At 37.7% G+C, this 18,394-nt stretch overlaps 1 protein-coding gene across 1 annotated transcript in view; it reads right to left on the bottom strand.

The window, feature by feature from the left end:
• Window positions 1-18,394, bottom strand: part of LOC150105829 (serine/threonine-protein kinase/endoribonuclease IRE2-like) — a 185,405-nt gene that overhangs the window by 45,160 nt on the left and 121,851 nt on the right. The window lies entirely within an intron of this gene.

The following is an 18,394-nucleotide window of genomic DNA, read 5'->3' as shown; positions in this document are numbered from 1 at the left end:
ACCTTTATAGCCAATGCTATAACCCCTACCAGATAAAAATAATTCTAACACCCCATACACCCCCTTTTTCTCCAGAGTATAGATTACCACAAATGCATCACCTTCTTTTACATTCATGGCCTCTCAGACAGGCAAGCAAGATCTTAAAAAGCACAATCTTGTGGCCACTTATAAACTGAAAGAAAAGCTAGCAACCCTTATCCATTCTCCCAATGACCAACTACCAGATTTACCTAAAGTGTATTAGGTCCAAGTGTAAGCAAACAAGTTTGAACCTGAATTATTTTCAGGACTGGGGCAACTCATATATAGCTTATGACTTCACATCACTTGCCTTACTATCACATAATGCAAAGTACATATCCTTATTACGGGTATGTATAACGCTATGCATTATGGGAAGGGTCACTACCTAGACCAGTTTCAACCTTTATTGAAGTCTCATCAGTGGGAGCCAGACCAAGAGGTGATACCAAGGTTGAAGTAAAGTAGAAGTTATATTTTTCTATATGAATTGCCAAAAGGTGTCACACCTTATTATTAAAATACTCTGGATTAGAGATAGCTGTTGAAAGTTTTTCCACTTGATTATCCTATAAATACATACTTTCAACCAGTCTATACTACAGACCAGTTGAAACTAGTCTGGGTAGTGAGAAAATGGTAAAAGGACAACTGCAGCAGAAGATATAGTGGAGATACTTAATGATCAGTTTATAAAGGTCTTTCATTCTCATGAATGTGACATCATGAAGAGATTGAGAGCAGTTAATGATGGGGAAGAGAGACTGATTGTAAGTGAGCAAGAGGTGTATAGAGAATTGAGCAAACTTGATGTTAATAAGGCTGTCAGACTTGATAATATATCACCACGTATTCTGAAGGAATGTGTAAACCCAGGGAGTTGACATCTGCCTTAACATATTTTTTTAATATGGGTTTTGCACTGGGTCGAGTTCCAAAGGAGTGGAAGGAGGACACATTTTCAGGTGCAAACTTCATAGTTTGCACCTGAAAATAATTCAGGTGCAAACTTGTTTGTTTACACTTGGATAAAGGATTAAATCAAGTATATAATTTCTTGCTATCTTTAATTTATAGTATAACCAAGTGGAAAACTTTCAATAACCAACTGATATGTCTCAATCATATCCCTTCTCCTACTCGTATTCATGAGGCTTCACAACTGCATTCACTCAACTGTCTTCATACTCCACATTTCAAAGACCAGCTACCACCTTAGTGAATCTTCTCTGAACCCTTTCTAATATATCATCACCACCATGAAAACGAGTTGACTAAATCTGTGTGCAGTAATTCATATGCAGCCTAATGAAGGTCTTATATTGTAGAATCATAACCTCTTTATTTCTGCATGTTAAGGTGTCCACATAATCTGATGTGATGACTTCACAATTTGTGCAATGTGGTCCCTGAATTTCAGGTCTTTGTTCACCACCATCATTACCTGATCTCTCATTTCCTTTGCAATTGGTAGAAGAGACAGAGGAGATACTTTGCATCCAACTGCATCTTACCAAATTTTAGAACCTATATTTTGTAACATTGAACTGAAAATTGTACTCATTCAATCTATTCAAGTCCTACTGTAAAGCTACAACACCTACTTGACTCATCATTAATCTCCAGTTAAATCCATCCCAATAACATTAATATACAATTTGAACAACAATTGCTCCAAAAACTTCCCTGTACACCACTAGTGACTTGACTCTTTCAGATCTGTCACCTAATGTTCATAGTCTGTTATCCAATCCAATCTGTTTCAATTTAATTAACAGCTTGTCATCTGGATGTCTTATCAAAAATCTTTGCAAAATCTAAGTATGGTAATGTTCAATGTATCCATCACCTGGTAATGGTACATAATCAAATCTGTAAAACATGACTTTTCTTTAACAAATTCATAGTGGCAATCACCTCTCCAGTACCTGAACCACAACTCCAGGTATATACACACTGGCCTTTTATTTTTCAGCCACAGTCCTATCACCACCTTTGTGCAGTGGAATAATTTTACCTTCTTTCCACTCCCTTAGGACTTGTGCTATTATAAGACTTATAAAACAGGTACATCAAGGCTACCACACTCCAGGAACATTCCTTAAGACATGCAATTATATGTCACCAAATCGAATTCTGTTGATTTTTTGACATCAGGCTTACTTAATTCCTCATATACCTCCAGCTCAATCACAAGTAAGCCATTCTCTCTCTCTCCTATTTTCTCTACATTTGAGCTTTTCATGATTTCACACTGATGCCGATGAAATCATTCATAATGACCACTCTGCCCTTGTTGCTCATATATTTCTTCATTACCATCTTCTATATCTTTATATTCCCTATCCTATAGCAACATCTGACTAAATATCTCTTTCTGTCAATCTCCACCTCACACCATACTGCCTGAAAACCACTGTCATTCTTTCCATCCTGCATCTCCACTTTGTCTGGGCATAATTTCCCTTACTATCATCTGCAGCACAGCCCTTCAGATGTGGAGATATTTTTCAGCAGAAAGAGACAAGTGTAGAACAAGAGACCATCTAAGGATGTATAAGGGGAAAGGAGCAAGTTCTTTGCATGGAGAGTGGTTGGTGAGTGAAATGCATTGCCTGAGAGTGTGGTGAGCGCAAAAACTGTGAATGAGTTTGAGGTAATTTGATCTCTTGACTCTATGGACATTGTCTGATAATGATGATGATATTTTTTTTACTGCTAATATATTTTTAATAATAATAATAATAACTTTTTTCCATACAAGTACATGCTGTATATAACCATATACATTTATATTACATATTTGTATGCATTACATTACATATCATTAAAAAAAATGTTTAACACTTTTTTATGTCTCAGATAAATTACATACATATAAAGATTTTTTTGACAATGACAAGATTTTTTATCATACAGAGTATTTATATATATATATATATATATATATATATATATATACACAATGAGACATATTATATTTTCTATAGAGTACAAAGATTCAGTACAAACTGCAGAAAATATAATAATATGTCATAATAATAAATTAAGAAAATATAATAATCCTCAGATAAGCTGTAAAGAAGCTTATCTGAGGAAGATAATAGATGACAGTGGATTCGTAGGTTTGTTTCACTATCCATGGTGAGCCAAGTGTAGATTTAACTGTTTATATGTATGCTTGGAAACATATATGAAGATATGTATATATATATATATATATATAAATGCTTTTCTTCCAGTTAACATGTAGAAGTGAGTAGACACATCTACTGCTTGAGCAGGATTTAACTTTTTTTTTAAGGGGGATTGGATTTGGATATGGTGTGTTTGTATCCTTATAATGGTGTTTAAGAGGAATTTGTTATAGGTGTGTGTTGTGTGTGTGTGTGTAATTTCCATCTAATTTTCAGTCTTACTGTAATATCTATATAGTGCCTTTACAGCTCTCTGCAGGTCCCTAGATTTCTCTCGTTGAATGACAATTTGTTGATCATGTCAGGTACGCAGAAGCTTCAGGAGGCTTTTCCATAGTGATTATTATACTTATATGTTATGTAGTTTGTTGACCGTGGTTTGTTATCTGAAGTAATGTTTTAGCATGACTGTGTAGTGGCATAAGTGTTTCACTTTAAATATTTTGTGTTCTGTCCTTGATGCCCATATGAGTGTGTGTTCTTCTATTTGTTCCCACAATATCAGTTTTACCATTTTATTTTGCGATGATCGTAATCTGTTAAGTTTGTAGTCTGTGCAGAATGTGTGTGATGTAATTGTGCATCTTCAAATGTTTTCACATAATGCTTTATAGATTAGTATTTTTATGTGTTTTGGAGCAGTGTTTTTTAATCGATATAGTTTGCTTGCTATTATCCTGAGTTTGTTGTATAGATAATTTGTATGGCTATTCTAACTTTGATCAGCATCGAAGTGAAGTCCAAGATAATATGTTGTTTTCACCTGTGTGATGGTTGTGGTTTTAGGATCGGTGCTTTGTATATAAGAGGATGGATGTCAGATAGTGAGATATTTAATTTCTATGAGTAGGGTCTGGGGTTTTTTGAATGTCATTAGATTTGTTTATTCATGGTTTATATATATATATGCCATTAGCCAGTTAGTGATCAGATTGATGTCATGTTGCATATTTGTGTAAGCTATATTTGCATTGTTGTGAATGGATACTATGGCCGTGTAATCTGCATATTGGAAGATATTATTTTTTAGGGGAAGACATCTGATATCATTTGTAATTTTATGTAATAATAATAAATGGTATATGATGAGAGAGAGAGTAGAGCTGAAAGGGTCATGGACTGGCAATTCAGTATAAAGGGGTAATAACACACTTAGAGAACTACGTATGGACTGGTATATTTATATACTAATATGATGAGTAATATAATAAGTGGTGCTAAGTTTGTGGCATTGCTATAGTTGATTTATCTAGGGTTTATTGTCAGATGCAAAACTTGGTTAACAAAGAGAATATACAAACTTTTAAAGATAGCTGTGGTTCAAACATACAAGCAGAGTAAAACTGTTATTCATTGATCACTTAGACATATTTTGAAAGAATAACTCAACTACCTTCATTGAAAAGGATCTAGTTTAACACAAGGTGAGAATGCATGACTATTGCCTAATCATTCAAGACGTGATGCATACCAAAGATGATTATGAGTAGCACTGCTGATGCTGAATTCCTTCAGAAGATTTGAATAGACTTTTTACTTGGACAAAAGAGTGGGGGTTGCAGTTTTAATATCAATAAGTGCAAGGTGTTGTATTTTGGAGTGCAGAAGGCTGTGTACTATATCGATAGTGCCATACTGCAGGAAGTGGATGTGATTAGTGATTTGGGAGTGATGGTTAACAGTAGACTGAAGTTTAGAGGGTATATTGCTAGTGTTGCACATCATAGTGCTGCTATGATAAGAAGTACACTTGGACTATTTTGCTCAGATCTGGTCACCTTATTTTCAATGTGATGCGGAGACATTGGAGAGGGGTTCAGATATGAGTGACTAAAACAATATCATGAATTTGGGATGCTGGCTATGGAGGGAGGTTGAAGAGATGTGGGATAGAAGGAAGAGGTGATATGATAGAGACGTTTAAGTTAGTGAGGGGATTTTATCAGATTAATCCAGAGGGGATTATAAAAAGAGTAGAAGGTGAGATGGGAAGAATCAGGGATCATTTCTGGAAGTTATGTAAAAGTGTGGTGAAGAAGGATGTGAGGAGTAGATTTTTTACGTGGAGAATTGTCAGTGAATGGAATGCATTGCCAGAATGTGTTGTTAATGCAAGGAGTGTTAAGGATTTTAAGATTTGATATGATAAATATGTTGTTAGTTGAATGAACCTCCCACAATGAGTCTGTCAACTCCATGGAGGATGTAATTAATAATAATAATGCATGTGTAGAGGCTTAAGTGCTGTGAGAACATCATATTGGAAGCTTAATGGATTATATACAGCACTCAGAAAAGATTAAAAACAGAATTTAATTCTTCCTATATTTTGTCTCAGTCAATGAGACATCTTCAGGGATTACAAAAAAAACTAATGTAACATAAAAACAAATAACAAACAATACTAAGCCCAACCACATGGGAGACACTAAAGTCCTATCTAGGTGGAGTGCCCTCTAAGGGTGGTTGTAGGTGGACTGGAATGTAAAGTGGGACCTCTGGTGATAAGTATTTCCCAAATCTTAGGAAGCTTAATGCAACCATATTTGTTAAGATTTGGTTGATTCCTGAGAGCTGCTGCTGATTCTAAGAATAGTCTTTCTCTTTTGAATTTGCTGTGGTGGAGCATGGTGGTTTTTCTCCATGACATCCTGTGGGTTGTATCCAAGACATGGTTAGCCAGGCCTGACTGACCATAGTTGTGCTTACAGATGTATAACTAATGTTCCTCCAGGCGGATAGTAGCTGATCTGCCTGTCTGTCCAAAGTATGCCAGTTTACAGGAACAGGGTACTTTATAGATTCCAGGTACTGAGAGAGAAGGGAGCTGATCTTTTGTAGAGCAGATGAGGGTAGCAAGTTTGCAGTGGGGCTTAAATGCTGTGTGTAGGTTGTATTTTTTTAAAATCTTGGCTATTTTTCAGATGTGCCACGGATATAGGGTATGGCGACGGCATTTCTATAATAATGATGATGATGATACGGATAACAGAAAGAAATCTGTTCAACTAGAACACCAGGAATATTGAAACTTAACACATGTAAACCCATGTAAAATAACAATAATAATAATTAATTAAATAAATAAATAATTTAATCACAGTTACCTAGAAGAATTTCCCACACTTCTAGTGTGGATAAGCATTGAAAGATAAGGAGAGTGGTATTGAAGAAGTGCTTGGCAGTGGAAACAGTAGTAGCATGAGAGATGAAGAGAGAATTATTATTATTATTATTGTTCCGGGAAACTCCAAGGAGTCGACAGACTCATCGAGGGAGGCCCTAACATCATGTCAAGAACAACTATTCAACATTCACACAGTATCTATCATACCTTGCCTTGAACTCATTCACGGTCGTAGCACCCACAACAGACTCTGGAAGCTTATTCCACTCATTTACCACTCTCCAAGTAAAGAACCTAGCTCTAACACCCTTGTCAACTACGCTCTTGCCCAGCTTCCATGCATGGCCCCTAGTCCTCCCACCACCAGTCATATTATCAAAAATATCTTCTGGATCGATCTTATAAAGACCCTTCAGTAATTTGAATGTCTCAATCATATCACCCCTCCTTCGCCTATCGTCCAATTTCTGCAACCCACAAATCCTCAACCTATTCTCATAAGGTTCATTCCACAGACCTGCTATCATCTTGGTCACTCGTCTCTGGACCCTCTCCACTTCCTCCCCATCACAAAGAAACCCTGGTGCCCATAGCTGGGCACAGAAGTCCAGATGGGGTCTTATCAAGGCTCGATACAGAGGAACAACAACTTGTTCGTCTCTGCATGTTAAAGTATTTTTCAGAAGCCAAGTGATTTGGTGAGCTGTTTCAGTTACTTTTGCAATGTGCCCCCTAAACTTCAACTCCCTATCCACCAACACTCCCAAATCCCTGGCCTCATATATCTCCTGGAGTATGATTCCACCAATGCGATATACTGCTGCTATTCTTTTCACCCCAAAGTGCATAACCTTACACTTTGCCACATTAAATTGACATCCATTTTTCCTAGCCCAGTCCTCCAAACTATCCAAATCATCCTGTAAAATTTTGACATCGTGTGCACTCACAATTGCTCTACCCAACTTTGCATCATCAGCAAACAAGTGAACACTTCCTCTCAGATCCTTTCCAATATCATTGATGAACAAACTGAAAAGCAGTGGTCCAAGAACAGAGCCCTGTGGCACTCCACTAGTCACAAGACGTCTTTTAGACTCCATTCCTGAATAAACCACTCTTTGATATCTCTCCTTCAACCACCCTCTTATCCATCTCACCAACCCTATATCTATACCCATCTGCTCTAGTTTACTGATTAGGGTTCCATGTGGTATCCTATCAAAGGCCTTGGCAAGGTCCAGTAGTATCACTGTAAACCCATTACCCCTATCCAGTTCAGCCGTCACTGTGTTATAAAACGTGAGCAAGTTACTGAGGCATGATCTACCTTTCACAAAACCATGTTGTCCCCCATACAATATCCCATTTTCATCTATCCAATCCTGTATTCTTTTCTTGACTAATTTCTCTAAGACCTTGACAATGATTCCTGATATGCTAATCGGTCGGTAATTTACAACAGCAGTCTTGGAACCACCTTTATGCAGTGGAACTATTTTCCCCTCTTTCCACCCGCTCGGGACTAACCCAGACCCGAGACTCAAATTAAACAATATGGTCAAGGGTACTGACAATTCTTTAGCTGCTTCTCGTACAACATGAGCTGGTATACCATCCAATCCCACAGATGTATTGACATTGAGGTTATGCAATAGACTACTCACCTCCACTTCATTAACCACAATTCCCGTATAATCTACTGGTTTATTCGTTTCTGCAATGTCACCACCTGGATGATATACTTTTGCAAAGTGCTCACTCAGTAACTCAACTATCTCAACTGATTCAGTTACCTCCCTACCATCAGCATTCTTTAAAATCAATCTGCCATGTACATTTTTCCTTTTACTTGCTACATATCTAAAAAACTGTTTAGGATTCTCTTTAGCCTGCATGGCCAATGTTCTTTCGTAATCCTTTTTTGCTTTTCTTACCACACTCGTCACCCTTCTGGCCTGAGCTTTATACCGTTCATGTGCCTGCCGGTCACCCTTCTTCTTAAATTCCCTCCATAGTTGTTTCTTTTTTTGCAACTCAAGCTTAATGGTGTTATTCATCCATTTAACTCCTACATGATTTATTATTCGGACTCTAGGTATACAGTCAGCCATTGCTTCATACAAACACTTCTTAACTGTCACTATCAACTTCTAGTCCTTGCAGTTGTACATGCCATGGCACTGAACCAATCAAACTCCTAAGCTTGTCATACTTTCCAGCCCGATAATTCCACATGTACCCTGTCTTAATTGAAAATTCTACACCTTTAGCCACCTCCCAAGTTAAGACCCTATGATCACTCTCACCGATTGGTGGCAATGTGGTCATATTTGTTACAGCCAAATCCTCAGATGTAATTACTAGGTCAAGCACTCTCTGAGAATAGGAATGGTTTGAACTAATAATCCTCTCCATCCCTTAGTGGATGCTACTGACTCCACCTTTTTAATTTAGCCAAAGAGTTAGATCAATATTTAACTCCACTTATGTCATTCTTCATCTTAGATTAAAAATTACATTCAGTTTAAATCTTAAATTCAAAATTTGGTTGTAAAAAAATAATGATAGTTTTAATGTAGATCTTAATTTACCAATATCCACCTTTCTGATACTTTACTGTTAAATGATCCTTTTCTCCCAATATCATTGATCTTTTCAAGTTTATATATGGTATCATGGAAGGATACCATATATAAACAGTTAGAGGATACAGCCATGGGCGCTTCCCTTCCCCCTCTAGCCCATTTCTTTATGGAACATTTTGAAAAACATGCCTCGATACTGCCATTCTCAAACCTTCTATCTGGGGAAGATATATTATTATTATTATTACACCCTCCTTGGAGTGAGCAGATTCATCATGCGAGATTAATTCAACTGATAACATATTTATCATACTGAATCCTAAAATCCTTAACACTCCCTCCATTATAACGTGTTGCATTCACTCACAATTCTCCATGTAAAATACCTACTCCTTACACTCTAACATAACTTCCAGGAATAGCATGTTGTTCATCCCCTCTCACCTTCTACTCTTTTTTATAATTCCCTCTGGATTAATCTGATAAAATCCCTTCACTAATTTACACATCTATATCATATCATATCATCTCTTTTCCTCCTATTAACCAAACTCTGCTACCTACATTTCTTTAACCAGTCCAGCAATCCAACCATACCCAGCATTTCAGAGTCCTGATATTGTCTTAGTCACTAGTCTCTCTGAACACTCTTCAATGTTTCTTGATCACGTGGAAAACAAGGTGATCAAATCTGAGCACAATAGTGAAAGTGTGGTCTGCCCTGTGCTTTATAAAGTGCCACAATCACCTCCTCATCTCTATATCTTAGCGGCATACAATATGAAGTCTTTACATCACAAACTTCAGTTAGTGTTTGCAAAGATTCCTAAACTTCAGTCTACTGTCAACCATCACTCCCAAATATCAAATCTCATCTACTTCCTGCAGCACTGTCAATATAATACACTGCCTTCTATTTCTGCACTCCAAAATGCAATACCTTTCACTTATTAATATTAAAACTGCAATGAAACTACTTTGTCCAAGTCAAAAGTCTATTGAAATTTTCTGAAGGGAATTAACATCAGCAGTGCTACTTATAATTCTTCCCAACTTTGCATCATCAGGAAACAACCGAAGATCCCCAGCCAGTCCACATGATGTATCATTTACAAACAAGTTAAACAGCAGGAGTCCAAGAACAGAACAACCTTGGGTCTTCCACTGGTTACCCTCCTTTTATGAGACTTCTCCATCATTCACAACTTGCTGGTATTATTCAGAGAGCCAATCTATGATCCATCAAACCAATCTTGTATTCTATTCTTGTATTCTATTCCCAACCAATCTCTCCAACACCTTGACTACAACTGCAGTTATACACACTGGTCTATAAATGGAAATTTCTGTCCTAGAACATGCTTGTAGAGAGATACTCTTTTGCCTTCTTTCCACTCCTTAGACAGTTTGCCCACTGCAAAACTTTTATTAAATAACCAGGTCAAGGGCATAGCTAACTGTTGTGCACATTCCTTAAGAATACATGGCGATATGTCATCTATTCCCACAGCCTTATTAATATCTAACCCGATCAACACCTGATACACATCTGTTTCTTTCACTTCCATTTCTCCTAATACTTGCCATCCTTCTATATATTGCATGGCATCATTTACATCAGTATGATCAACACTGATCAAGTGCTCATTCAATAATTCCACTATATCCTTTGCAATAGTTATTGTGCTGTCATGACTATCCAACAGTGTCACCCTGCCATAGTTATTCTTTCTCTTGCTTGCTAGATAGCAGAAAAATTCCCTTGAATTAACCTTGGCCTGATCAGACAATCTTTTTTCATACCTTTTCTTTCTTTCTTTACGATGCTTGTCACTTCCTAGACTAGAGCAGGAATGAAATGGATGAACAGTGAAATCAAGCATGCTGTGTTGGAAAATAAAATGCTATGGAGGAGGTACAAGACAGGTGGTGGTAATCAGATCCATGAAGAGTATAAAGTGCAGGCTAGGATGCTTGTCACTTCCGCCTGCACTTTATACTCTTCAGGGATCTGATTACCACCAACTGTGTTTTCCGCCTGCACTTTATACTCTTCAGGGATCTGATTACCACCAACTGTGATTACCACCTCCTCCATAGCATTTTATTTTCCAACACAGCACGCTTGATTTCACTGTTCATCAATTTCACTCCTGCTCTATTTATGCAGTTATACATTGCTTGTGTCAGCTACTCTCTTATGAATTTCCATGCACTGTCATTATCTTTTCTGCACAACTCTTCTAGTTGACTACAGAGCTTACCATAATCACCCACCTTATAATTCCACATATATCCCTTTTTGGCAGCAACCTTTTCTTGTTTCACGACTTCCCAAGCAGGTACCTCATGACCACTTTCATCAACTAGTGGGAGCGTCAACATCTTGTGAAGTTATCACCAAATTCAAAACACTAAAGCCTCTGGTTGCCATGCTGCTGAAGATAGGTATCTCTCAGAAATTCCAGAAATCGGCTCTCCTTGTTCCCATATCTCCTCCTTCCATTCTATATCACTGCAGTTGAAGTCTCCCATCAGGATCACCTTCTTTTTTACATGACCAACCAATTTTCCTAAGCATTTCACAATCAGTATCCTCTACATTCCCTCGCCTATAACAGCACCCTATCAGATATACTAACCTGTTAATTTCAACTTCACACCACACAAATTCAAAATCTTCACATGTACCTATAGTCTTATGAAGAGTACCCTTTATGGGTGGTGGTGGCTAGCCTTAGCTGTTGGATGAGAATGAAAGCCTAAGAATTCAATAAGAATTCAAAATAACAAATCTGTTGCTGATTCTAAGAAAAGTCTTTCAAGTTAATATTTGTTGGGGTGAAACATAGTAGATTTTCCCATTCAACCCTATGCAAAGCTGTACAGAGATGTACAAAGAGGAAGGGGAAGTGCTGTTAATAATTGCATATCAACTTCTACATTAAAGATACCAAGCTATTTTAAACTTGGTTTTAATCCATTTCCCAAGTAAGCAAACAGACAAGTAAGTCAAGTTTGTGCCTGCAAGTAGTGCAAGTCTGGGTGACCCACATGTAGTGCAAGTCTTAGGCAACTCGTGGTAAAGGTGAAGTAAGCTCTGATCACTATTCTTAGTATTTACCCTTAATGTAAAGCACATATCCTTGAGGAGATGTATGATGCTACATGCAGGTCACCCAGACTTGCACTACTTGCAGGCGCACGACTGTTGAAGAATGATATTGTTGGATAAAAATGGGAATGGAGTGACTGATGCAGAGTATATAGTAGAATTGTTCAATGAACACTTTATTGGAGTATTTCATCCTGGAGGAGTCAGTTTTAATGCTAGAGAGAGAGGGCAGGTTTGAGGTACAGGAGGAGGGTGTGCATTTAGAGGTACAGGAGGAGAGTGTGCTTCAAATACTGAGTACCCTGGATGTCAGTAAAGCTGTGGGACTGGATGGTATTTCACCACAAGTTTCGAGAGAATGTCCTAGGGAACTGACAGTGCCTTTGACCTGGCTTTTCAATGAAAGTCTGGCTGCGGGAAGGATGCCCATGGAATGGAAGGAAGGTAAGATAGTGCCATTGCATAAGGGCGGTAGCAGACTGAAAGTATCTAATTATAGGCCAGTTTGTGTGTCATCAGTAGTTAGTAAGATCTTGGAGAAAGTAGTGAAGGACTGTATACAGCATTGGGGCAGATGAGGGTAATGTTATCTGTGAGAGTCAACATGGATTTGTGAAGAGGCGCTCTTGTTTTAGCAATATGCTAGTCTTTTATGATAAAGTTACAAGAGCATTAGATGAGGGAAAGGCATATACTACAATTTTCTTAGACTTAGCGAAGGCATTTGACGAGGTGCCACATGATAAGCTGATATTTAAGTTGCAGCACATGGGTCTGGATGTCAGATTGGTCAACTGGATTCAGGATTGGCTGTCCGATAGGTATCAGAGAGTTGTGTATGGTGGGGCAGTTTCAGGGAAGCAAAGGGTTACAAGTGGGATACCACAGGGCTCAGTACTGGGACCTATATTGTTTAACCTACATATCAATGACGTTGTCAGTGGATTGCAAGGGGATATTCAATTGTTTGCAGATGATGCAAAGCTGGGAAGGATTATTAGTAATAGTGCTGTTATATCTTGGATGTCTGTGTGACTATGTTATTGCCTTATTGTTATATCTCTAACTGTCTTTTCTTTAGCCTTACAGTTAACATAAATTTTTGTATCACTTAATATCAGATATTCGTTTGCCGACAAATTTGTATTAATTAAAGACTGCACCAGCCGGCAACTAAATTCTGATATGTCATCCAAGAATACTTAAAGGAAATGTAGGGATCATGAGGCATGCAGTCGTGGTCCCAATTCTTCTATCACTAATGGTTCCCCCTTAAATGCACGGTACGAAATTTTCCAAACGGTAGCTCAAATGCGCAGAAAGGATGACAAACTCATTTGATTATATTTTAAGAAACACATTTATTATTGCACAAAGACAAGTATACATATTAATCAAATCCTTAATCTTAAAAGAGTCTGGGTTCCCTTTACTTAATTAATCACAAACAAAACTTCTATACTATAGTCCCTTACTTGACATAAATTCCTCACTTCTAAACGTACATCTATTCTCAGACTCTTATAACTAAGTTACCTAATATTATCACACGTGTAATATTTCATATATACACAAGACAACTCAATACTTCTCGCATGAATTTCTCTAGGATAATACTTCTTAATCTTACTTAATCCCCCCCCCTCCAAAATTTTAGTTAACAATTAGTTACGTTCTGACCATATAACATTACTGTTCTTAAATCACACAAACAGTTCGGACCTCAGCCTCCTGTTCGGCTGGAGCCTAATATGCTTCCTTCTCAACTGTAGACAAAAGTGTCCAAATCGCAGACTGTTCCTATAACACTACACAGAAATAGCATGCTTCCTTAACTTCTGTTTCCCTACTCTTCGGTTACTATAATTCAACATTTAACATAAGAAAATCTTCCGCTTACCGTTCTTGCCTTGAACTGGATACTTTGGTCGGCTTACTGTACCTTCACTGATGGCGGTCTTGCTATTTCTTTGTTTCCACATGAACCAAAAAACAGAAAAATACACAGATTTTGAACACTGACGTTGATTTCATCAGTGGCTCTTTCTTCTTATGGATCTGAATACATTGTAGTTGCAGCCTTGGCCCACGTAGCACACATAGCAAGAGGGGGGATTCTTGCTACACGTGGCGGCAAGCTCTACACAGCTCTACGACAGGACTAGGTGCTGACGAAACCCGGAGACAAGAGACAAGCGAGCGATTCGAATTCTCGCCGAAACCTTTATACTCCAAAACAGCTCCCTCACACAGTGGTGTCGTCACACATACGGCGGCTGCCGATTGGACGCCGTGGCTACGAACTGCTTTTACATGGCTTAAACTATGCTCTAGCTTATACACATTTACTTGGCAATTTATACATGATTTTATATTTTAATTCACTTACAACTAATTTCTAATTAACTCATGGGTTATTTTAACATTGTCTAGAGCTCACACATTTGGATATTTACATGTTCTTGGATTGTTAAATGGCACATTCTCTGTCCGGAGGCATAAGCATGTCCTTATACTCTCCTTATGAGGTAACTTAGTGTTGGGTGGGAAAAAAGGATGACTCATCATTTTATTCTGACACAACAGTGCAGATGCGACAGCCTTGCAAGAGGATTTGAATAAGCTAGATGGGCAAATGAATGGCGATTTCGGTTTAATGCAGCAAAATGTAAGGTCTTGAGGTTTGGGAAACATCGATGGGACACTGCATACTCTATGGGAGGAGTTATACTGGAGGAGGTAGGGGAGACAAGAGATCTGGGGGTTGATGATTGATAGAAACCTGAAATTTAGGGGAGACATATTGCAAAGGTGGTGAAGGTAACACAGAGGATTGCTGCAATCATGAGAAGGACAATGCCTGCAGAGTTAAACAGTTATCATTCCGTTCTATAAGACCCTGATCAGACCACACTTGGACTATTGTTCTCAGATTTGGTCCCCAGGATTTGAAAGGGATAAATTAACTGTGGAAAGGGTACGAAAGCTGATAACAAAGATGGTTTCAGGACTGTACAATGATAGTTATGAGAATCGGCTGAGGGAATGTGGACTGCAGAGTTTGGTGGATAGAAGGAGAGGTGATATGATTGAGCCTTTTAAACTGTTGAGAGGTGGTTACAGGGTTGACACTGGGGAATTATTTCGCTTGGTTGAACAGCAGGAAGGAGTGATGACAAGGAGATGTGCTTTGCATTAAGTTTAAATACTAAGAATAGGAATCAGAGCTTACTCCACCATTACCATGAGTTGCCTAAGACTTGCACTACATGCAGGTCACCCAGACTTACACTACTTGCAGGTGCAAACTTGACTTACTTATCTGTTTGCTTACTTGGGAAATGGATTAAAACCAGGTTTAAAATAGCTTGGTATGTTTAACATATATTATACCCAAGGTAAAAAACTTTCTACATCTATCTCTCATCCAGAGATTTTTATTTTATTTAATCAGGTCAAAGCACCTTATGGTAACTTGTTTTGGTAAAATACTTATAAGCTCTGTATTACTTAAACCTTGGTATTTCTAAGACTGGCTCCCACTGATTAAACCTCAATAAAGGTCGAAACCGGTCTTGGTAGTGGCCCCTTGCCTTTAATGCATAGCATCATACAGGGTGTTCGGGATAAATTTGACAGTTTCGTAAGGAAAAAGAAAATCTTCTTTGTATCTATTAAATTTAATGAATTGACAAAAAAAACATTACAGGCAGAGTTAATTACAATACTATCAACAAGATTTACTCAAAATAACCACCATTAGCATCGATCACAGCTTCAATTCTGCTTCGGAACCTCGAACAAGCTGATGCTACAGTCTCCCTGGGAAGGGCCGCAAAAACTGTTTTAATTTTATCCATTAACTGGGCTTTTGTATTACTGGAAGTGCGATTGGTGTCTTTTTCAACTGCGCCCCATACAAAATAATCCATGGGGTTAAGGTCTGGGGAGTTTGGAGGCCAAACATTTGGACTGGTGAAGTCGTAGAAATTTTCAGACAACCATTTTTGACTTTTCCCAGAGGTGTGGCAAGGGGCCGAATCCTGCTGCCATACATACGGCCTACCATTGGCTACCCTTGTTATCCAGGGCTTGACTACAGTTAGAAACTCCACGAACAAAGCCCGAATTCCAATGCCAGGGTTCTTCAACACCTGTTCCTGCAGATTTGCAAGGAATTCTGCTGTACGAACGCAATCAGATCGTCTGCTAGGGATCTTTCTTCTTGCTACATCCTCGTAGTCACCATTGCAAGTCTCTAGTTCATGCCTGATTGTTTTTACTGTATTCAGGGAGCATTGGGCAGCAGTCGTAATATCCTTATTTTGATGGCGGGCACGAATCATCATGATACAAGTTATTCTCTTCCATGATTCAGGTGGGTTCCAGCTATCCATCCTTTCTGACATCTTGTATATGAATGAAGAAGGGTCCAAACTTTTAAATGAAGAGAAGTGTGTGTTAATACATGTAACTTACGGAAAAATATAATTAATTATAAATATGTCAAATTTATCCCGAACACCCTGTATATCTCCTCCAGGAGATGTGCTTTACATTAAGGGTAAATACTAAGAATAGTGATCAGAGCTTACCATCTTTACCACGAGTTGCCTAAGACTTGCACTACTTGCAAGAACAAACTTGACTTACTTGTCTGTTTGCTTACTTGGGAAATGGATTAAAACCAGGTTTAAAATAGCTCGGAATCTTTAACGTATATTATACCCAAGGTAAAAAACTTTCTACATCGATTTCTACACTCTTTGGACACAATTCCTTTGCAATCATTAACAGCACTTCCCTCCTCCTCTTGTACATCTCATCTCTGTACAGCTTGGCATAGAGCCAAATGGGAAAAAACTACTATGCTTCACCCCAACAAATATAAACTTGAAAGACTTTTCTTAGAATCAGCAACAGATTTGTTAAACCAGCCTAAGCTTAATAAATAAGGTTGTGTCAAACTTCCCAAGATTTTGGGGAAATCGAATTCTTAGGCTTTCACTCAACCAACAGCTAAGGCTAGCCAACATCACCCATAAAGGGTACCCCTCATAAGACTATTAGGCTTTTAGTCTAATTTCTTTTCCATTTATGCATTTTTACTGTTTTAAGATTGTATTCCTGTTGATAGAGATGAAATATAGGATACAATAAACTTGTATTTTGTTATTTCTCTGTGCTGTATTAATTGCATTAAACCTAATAAATGAGTTTTAAAACAGCACATAAGCTTAAACACTATGTCCTCAGAGCTGAAGTGCCCCATAATAATTATTTTGAGAAAATTATTAATAATTGTCCAATACCTTAACCATCACTCCTCAGATAGTACTTGGTCTATAATTTGCTATTTCTGTCCTGAAGCCTCCTTTATATAGTGCAATTATTTTTGACTCTCCTTCTCTCTCCCTCTCTTTTCTTACTACCTAGGGAACCTTGTTGGAAATCAAACAGCTTGGTCAAAGGCACTGATTCACTCAAATAGTTTAGTAACAAGTGTGCTGATATCTCTCCCAATGAAAAAATGTATTCACATTGATATTTCATAATATCTTAATCACTTCCAATTCTTATTCTCACATCCATTCCTGTCACATTAGCAACTTCGATATCTTAAGCTGGATAACATGCCATTGCAAAATGATTCCTCAGTAAATTAGCTTTTGTTTTTTCTTCTCTTACCTCTTGCCATCAGTTTTCATTAAAGCTACCCTTCCATAGTAATTCTTTCTATTATGTGCCATATGGTGAAAGTCCTATTTGGAATTTCCTTTTGCCTGCTTAGCTAATTTCCTATCATAATCTGATTTTAGTTTTCTTAGAATGCTGGTCAACCTTCTTGCCTGTGCTTTGCATTGCTCATTGGCTAACTTTTTCTTTCTTTCTTTTTTTTTTTTTGAAGCTCCTGCTTAACTCAAACATGGTCTATCCTCTTGATCCTGGGTGTACAGTGTGATATCGCTTTCCTCAAACACTCTTTGATCTTTTACCATGCATTGACAATATCCTTTTCCCGCAGTTTCTTATGCTATGGAACTCCATCTTCTTTCTAGGTTTATATCATCTTAAATCCACCTATGGAATTAAAATGCAACAGAATTTTTCAAGTAGGATGGTCATAAAAAATGAAAGTCAAAAATCAAATAAATGAAAAAAAAGTAATAACAGCAGACTAATTGCCTACTTATTTTCTTGACTCATGTTTGTTGTAAGTTATGATAATTATAATTATAATCTGTAAACTGAAGAGAGAGAGAGAAATGTAAAAAAGCAACAAAATGCACATAAAACTGGTTGCTCCTTCTAAAACTTATAAGCCAATCTAAGAAGGAAACAA

This window comes from Typopeltis vanoorti, chromosome 6 (genome assembly GCF_054136105.1).
Source record: "Typopeltis vanoorti isolate ZY-2024b chromosome 6, IOZ_Tvanoo_1.0, whole genome shotgun sequence".
NCBI classification, from domain to species: domain Eukaryota; kingdom Metazoa; phylum Arthropoda; class Arachnida; order Uropygi; family Thelyphonidae; genus Typopeltis; species Typopeltis vanoorti.
The sequence above is the reverse complement of the archived record's forward strand: the minus strand, read 5'-3'. Positions and strand labels throughout refer to the sequence as shown.